At 52.9% G+C, this 7,403-nt stretch overlaps 1 pseudogene; it reads right to left on the reverse strand.

Moving 5' to 3' along the window:
• Positions 1-843: 843 nt before the first annotated feature.
• On the reverse strand, positions 844-935 carry LOC138379929 (small nucleolar RNA U13; annotated as a pseudogene).
• Between the last annotated feature and the right edge of the window lie 6,468 nt (positions 936-7,403).

Consider the following 7,403-nt stretch of genomic DNA (forward strand, 5'->3'; position numbering starts at 1 on the left):
TAGCCCGCCGCCGCCGCCGCCTAGCCCGCCGCCGCCGCCGCCTAGCCCCCCTCCTCCTCCTCCTCCTCCTCCTCCTCCTCCTCCTCCTCCTCCTCCTCCTCCTCCTCCTCCTCCTCCTCGTCCTCCGCCGGTTTCGTGCCGGGATCCCATGGTCCTTGGGGTTGACCAGATGTCCCGTCGCACTTAGTCTCTGCGGGGCTGGCCCTATCGATGCTATGGAGGGGGATCACCGCCAGGGGGCGCTGCGGTTGCGGGCTTCTCGACTCCCTCTCCTTCCCCACCCCTCCGCTCGCCCGCTCCTCCTTTCTTTACTCCCTATCGCCCCGCCCCCTTTTTTCTCCACACACACGCAATTATCACGCTCACGAACTATCCCGGGACCTGGCGTGACTTTCATCGCAATCTCCCCCCCCCCCCGGACACACACACATAGAGACACACCCTCCCGGCAGGGAGCACCCTGAGTGGTCGTGCAGATGTCGCTGCTGCATGCGGCCTCCGCATGGGTTCGCTGGTTGACCAGATGTCTGGTCCTTGGGTGGTTGACCGGATGTCTGGGCTGTGGTTGTCATCCTGACAGGGAGGCTTTGGGACGGATTTGGTCTCTCTGGCCTCGCTGCCCCTAGGGGTCACCCTGCGATCGGTATTCTTCTCGCGTGGGGCGAGGGGGCGCTCCGGAGCATTCCTCTCCTCTCGGAGTTTCTGTCTGCAGTCTCTCGACTTGCTCTCACTCCCCTACCCTGCTGTGTGACTTTCTTTTTGGTCCTTTCATTTTATCTATTCTCTCTTTGCCTTTTCCTGCCCGCCTTTCCGCTCCCCCCCCCCCCCGGATTCATGGTTTCACGTCACGCGGGTGACGTGCCGACACACCAGGAGGCCCTTCTCACACGTGCGCGTGAACACGCAATCAACACGTTTATGAACTAGAAAGGGATCTGGTGTGACTTTGCTATTATTTCCCCTCCCCTCCTCCCCGCGCTGAGAATGAGTTTCCCCGGGCTCGTGTGCCCGCCTGGGAATCGGCTGCAGACGCCATGGCCCCGGGTCGACCACATGTTGCCCTGGGGTCCACCAGATGTCTCTGGCGAATTGGGGCCCTAGGGTGCTTGTGACGGTGTGGTCACTAGGTGTCGCTCTGGGCTCAGTATTCTTCCTTCTCGCTGTGACTTTGGTCTCTTTTTTTCGAAATTTCTTTCTTTCTTCCTCTTTTGCCCTGTTTCCATTTTCCCTTCTTAATCTCTTTCTCTCTTTTTGTTGCTTTTTTTCCACGGCAGATGGGTGATGTGTGTGTGGAGGAAACGCGGCGTCAGGGAGAAGACACATCTCACACGTGCTCGGGAACACCCGATCGTCACGCTTCTGAGTACCGACCGATGGATCTGGTCCCGAATTTTTTAATAGTTTTCTCCTCTCTCTCTCTCTCTCTCTCTCTCTCCCTCCCCCCCTTCCTTCTCTTTCCTTTCTCTCCCTTCCTTTCTTTCTTTCTCTCGCTCTCTCGCTCTCGCTCTTCTTTTCTTTCTGACAGAGTCTCTCGTTCTGTTGCCCTGGCTAGAGTGCCATGGCGTCAGCCTAGCTCACAGCAATCTCAAACTCCTGGGCTCAAGCGATCAGACTGCCTCAGCCTCCCGAGTAGCTGGGATTACAGGCATGTGCCAGCATGCCCAGCTAATTGGATATACGTGTGTGTGTGTGTGCGTGTGTGTGTGTGTGTGTGTGTATATATATATATATATATATTTTTTTTTTTTTTTTTTTTTTTTTTTTTTTGAAACAGAGTCTCACTCTGTTGCCCAGACTAGAGTGCCGTGGCGTCAGCCTAGCTCACAGCAACCTCAAACTCCTGGGCTCAAGCGATCCTACTGCCCCAGCCTCCCGAGTACCTGGGACTACAGGCATGCGCCACCGTGCCCGGCTAATATTTTTCTGTATATATTTTTAGATACTGTTTCTGTATATATTTTTAGATATATAGTTTCTTTCTATTTTTAGTAGAGATGGGGGTCTCGCTCTTGCTCAGGCTGGTCTCGAACTCCCGACCTTGAGCGATCCACCCGCCTCTACCTCCCAGAGTGCTAGGATTACAGGCGTGAGCCACCCCGCCTGGCGTGTACGTTCTGTATTCACAGACAGACGGAAGGCAGGGAGAATGTTACCCTTTCAAAGCCCGCCCTGCTCGCCTCTCAGCCCACCGATGGCACTCTGAATCCCGTGGCATTCCTTCACTCAGCTGAATTCTTCAGCACCCGACCCCCCCCCCACCCCACCCCCGTGCCACGGGAGTTCGTTCTCATGGCAGAGCCATCGAGGCTGTTGCCACACGTGTTGTAGGTGCCTAGGCAGACTGTGCCCTGGCCCCGAGGAGGTACGGAACCGCCTATCGCCTCGGGAGGGAGGGACAAGATGTGTCCGTGTCCAAGGCGACGTCCTGTCGATCACGAGGAGGCCTGCAAAGGCTCGTATCTGCCAGGCATTGAGCCACATCACATGAAACACCGGTGTGTTCCTTCACTTAGGTGGTGTCGCGTGTTGATACTCACAGAGGATGATAAACCCACTCGCATGCCGGCTGAGCCCCCTGTGTCTCCTCCTCTATCCACTGAGGGAAAAAACCGCAACGAAAGGTAGAAAACCACAGGGGGGGAAGAGAGCCCGTCGCTCTCCCTATGTGACCGTCCGGAGTGCTCGTTCAGATGGGAGGAGGTGTGTTTGTGTGTGTGTGTGTGTGTGTGTGTGTGTTTCATTGATTTTGGTGCCATCTTTTCTCTGCAGCTGCGTCAGAGGACAGCGATTTTTCCGATTTTCACTCCGCTGAGTGAATTGCCTTTTGAAGAGAATGTCCACAGGAAGCCTACGGTCCTCCCGCGGGGGTGGCCCTCCTCTAGAAATGAATCTCGTTTCTTGAACGGAGGGGACTTGTTGACGCCATCATGCTTTCGGGACGACTTCTCAGACGCTAGCTTTGGACCGCAACATAGGTGCCCCCGACATTGCCTCAAGGGTTCCGTGGTGCCTCCTGTCAAGAGACCCCACCGACCGTCCCCAGCCTGCCCGCTCAAGGGAGCCGGGCCCCTTCTGATCTGTCCGCCCGCCGGTGAAGCTCCCTCCCGAGGGTCGGAAAGCCCACCTGTTTCCCAGTTCGGTTGAATGATGGGGCACCCGGGCAGGGCACTGGCACCGAGTGACTCCATTCTGAGTCTGTCTGCTCTGGGGGGCGGGGGCGGGGGCGGGGGCGGGTGGGGGGGGCAGTTCCGTCTCGACCCGGTGGCCTCCTACCGACTGACTCGATGGGACGGACCATTCTCACTCAGGATCGTGTACCTTCTTGGCCTAGGCACATCCCGGCACTTAAAGCCACTTTTCGGGGACACTCTCCCACGTACAGATAGATGGCCTGCACGAGTGCTCTTCCTTTCTCGAAACACTGGAAATCTGTCCTCAATTTTACCTGACCTACCTGACGGTGTGTGATAAAGGAGCATAGAACCCTCAGCCACCCTCCACCTTCCCGCTGTCCCGAGAGACAGTGCCGAGCGTGAAATTCTATCCCTGACTCTCTGTGTCCACCGGAACGTGGCCTGACTGCAGTGACGTCAGCTACGTCAAGTCGTTCTCTGGGTAGGGAAAGAACTTAACCAGATAGGCCCTATCGGTCGCTTCTCTGTTCTGATAGTTTTGTGGCAGCCATTTCTTTCCCCCTCTCTTTTCTTTTTCTGTCTCTCTCCCCCACCCCCACCCCCAAATTCTTTCTACGAAGACGTTTAGGATGTCAGATTCTGGCCACATGCCCCCCCTAGGCATACGGGGGCCAGCATAGACAAAGGTCTTCGGTACCAAGTGTTCATTCCACGGTGACAGATATTGCCACTCTTGTATTGACCAGGGCGAGATGGTGAGTGGGTCAACTCTGAAACTCCCTGTACTCTACTTCTCTCTTGGGTAGGTCCCTGCCCCAACCCTCCGGCTTCTAGCACACACCCAGGGGCACTCTCTCCTCTCTGGATAAAGTTCCAGATGATCCGATCCGCTCCGAGGAGGAAGGGGAGCTGGCCGGGCCACCCACTGTGCGCCCCACCCCCGTCAGTCATAGGGTCCGTTCTTTTCAGGATGACACCGGCAGCGGTTGCTGGGTGTCACCTAGCGGCCACTTTGATCAGACCTCGGGATCCGGAAAGTCAGGTGACGTTGGGAGTTTAAGAGCTGACTCCCGGGAGGTGTGGAGGGCGGGGAGGAGAGCACGGTCCGGACGGTCCCACCCTCTTCTTCCCGGGCCCCGCAGCTCTGGGCCCGCCCGGGGCAGCCCTAGCCTCTAGCGGGTCTCCGCCCACCCGCCCTGTTGTCTGCGGGAGGCGCCCCTCCTCCCGCTCTCTGCCTCCTCCCGGGACCGTAGGCCTCTGCCCGTCGTCTTTTTTATTTTTATTTTTTCCCTTTTGTTTGTTTCTCTTTTATCTTGTGTTTTAGGCTTATCGAATATCATATCGTATAAAAACTTAAATCACAGAATGAATTATATTAAGTAACAAGATGTGGCTTTTTATCCTACGCCGAGAACGATGAATTTTTCTCTTCGTGTCCATTTTCCTGTCCTGGAAGAAATACAAAGTTGCTCGTGATACTTCCCCATCATCTTCCAGTTTCCCCGACTGTCAACACGATGTATTCGATCGTATATCTTTGTGTGTGCACGTGGGCGCCTGTACCTATTTCTTTTCGGCATCAGTCTCAGGTCTTTTGGCACCTAGGGGGGAAAAAGGAGAAACCAATAAAGGACAGAAAGACGTTCTGTCGTTTTACGCTCCCCACCACCACCACCACCACCACCACCACCACTTTTGGGAGCTTGTAGTCTGGCCTATGTCCCCAAGGCAGGTTAAATCTTTTCTTAAAACTCCCAAGTGGTCCCCTGCCCCGCCCCCCCCCCCAGGTGGGCGGCCGGCAGAGTTCACAGGCTTTGTTTTTGGCAGAGCCTGGACGATTGAAATAATTAACCACAATCAACGCTAAAGCTGAGAACCCCTCCCCCCCTCATTAAAAGCTCTGTATTTCTGCCTAGCCCTATGTTCGGGGAAATTCGGAGGCTTGAGATGGGAAGGTCTACCCTATTTTCTCCTTTACCGGCAAAATAGACTCTCTCTTTCCTTCCTCCTCAAACAGCTTGTCCTCGTTATTCGGCCTCGTGGGCAAGTGGCCGAGCTTTCGGTAACACCAAGTCTTGTAAGTTGTGTTGTGTTATCGGTCTTGTTTTCTTTCTTTTCTTTTCTTTTCTTTTCTTTTTTTTTTTTTGAGACAGGATTTCTTTCACTCTGTCCTCTCCCAGGCCGCCTTGGCCTGATTGTAGCTCACAGCAAGCTCCAAATCCAGGGCTTAAGTGATCCTCTCTGCCTCAGCCTTCTGAGTAGCTGGGACTATAGGCAAATGCTGCCACACCCGCCATAATTTTTCTTTTTTTTTTTTTTGTTGGTAGAGATGAGGTCTCATCGTGTTACCCAGGCTGGTCTCCAGCTGCTGGGCTCAAGTCACGCTCCCGTCTCTGCCTCCCAAGTTGCGGGGATCACGGGCATGAGCCACCATGGCCAGCCAGGTTATTTAAAGGTGATCGCTTTGCTATCCTGATACAAAACCCCAAATGTGCGAGTTTAAGGCACCAGACGGAGGGAGTCTCCACACTACATCGTCACGAACATTGAGGGTGGCTCACGAAACAGCTGGGATGTGGCCACACAGTAGTGATCGAGGAGATATATTCTAGTGGGATAGCAGAAATATAGAATGTCCTGAAGACACTAAATGTCGGAATGCCACAGCAGTCAATGGCTGACAAACTTCCATTCCATCGTGTCATGGTAGGCGGCTTACTTTTCTCCTGCTCCCTCGGTATGATTAAGGCCTGACGTAGAAAATGTCTACGTCTCATCCAAATCCATCGAGACGATGGAAGGGGGAACTGGGAGAGGAATAAAGAAAAACAAGAGGGGGAGAAGGAGGAAACTGCCTCCCCTGCCCCCATGCTACCCAATTAATAAATGAAGAATGGCCTCTTCCCTCCTCTTCCCAACCCCTAACTATGCCTGGAGGTGTATCGTAGGCCTACAGTCCTAAGAAATGTACAACTACTGATAGTAATGGGAAGAAATGCAGTCTAATAGGTTTCTGTGCAGTGGGACACCTGGCCAGGGCACTTACGGTGAATGGAGCTTGCAGGGCGGGCGGGAGGTTGCTCTGGGTGAGTCTGTGAGTTGGCGGTGAGTGGTGAGTGAATGTGAAGGCCTAGGACATTACTTACTGTAGGTTTTCATAAACCCTGGACACTTAGGCCACACGACATTTACCTTTAGAAATTTCTTTCTTCAATAATACATTAACCTTAGCTTACTGTAAGTGTTTTCACTTCATAAACTTTTCCATGGTGGTTTGGCTTTTTTTTTGTTTGTTTGTTTGTCTGTCTGTTTGTTTGTTTGTTTGTTTTTCTTTCTTTTAAACTTTTGGACTCTTTTGCAACACCACGACTTAAAACACAAATGCGTTGCACTGTTGTACACAGATATTTTCTTTCTCTGTGTCCTTATGTGTTCCGTAAGCTTTTTCCTACTTTTAAAGTTTTTATCGTTCTATGCACTTTTCAAAATAATAAAAACTAAAACGGGGGGGGGGGTGGGAGAGGGAAGGAGAGAAATACACACACATGAATATGTTTCCCAAGTGAACTGAGGAAGGGGGCCGAGTCAAGGTTCTCAGGGAGCCACCAGTGATGAAACGGTCAGGCTCAGAATCAGCATTGCAGAGTGGCTGCAGAGCCGGGGGGCCTGGACTGGCTACCTGGACGACACTCCGTGTTTGGTAACTTGGCGAGTCATACATCCTCTTGAGCCTCAGCCTCTTCATCTGCAAATGCAGAAATCATGGTGCCTACCCCACAGGGATATTGTGCAGAGTGAAAAAGCAAATGCAGGCAAAGCCCACAGAAGCACGCGTGGTAAACAGTAAGCCTTTAATCGTGGTCACAGTCGTTGTTATAGGATCATCTTCCTATGTCCTTGTCTTTTAAAGATTAGCAGAACCTCCCAGAAGATGAGAATGGGCTCCCCCTGAGCAAGTCTCGGCTGTAAAGTCACAGGCATGTTGAGCATGTGGCACAGAAGGCAGAATAAAAACCTGATCCCGGAACATTATGTTCCTGCAGGACATGAAATCATTGAAGGTATGGGAAATCCTACCTCATATCCGTTTTACTAGAACACCTATGATTGCGTACGCACATGGACGCACGCGCACGCGCACCCCAAACTTTTTGAGCTTCACAAAACAGCGTAACCAAGGAACACACTATGATGCTTCTTAGCGATCTATTTAGGCCCAGGTTACTCGTCACTCTGAGCCTGCCTCCTTATCTGTCCAATGAGAATAGT

This window comes from Eulemur rufifrons, unplaced genomic scaffold (genome assembly GCF_041146395.1).
Source record: "Eulemur rufifrons isolate Redbay unplaced genomic scaffold, OSU_ERuf_1 scaffold_230, whole genome shotgun sequence".
Lineage (NCBI taxonomy): Eukaryota > Metazoa > Chordata > Mammalia > Primates > Lemuridae > Eulemur > Eulemur rufifrons.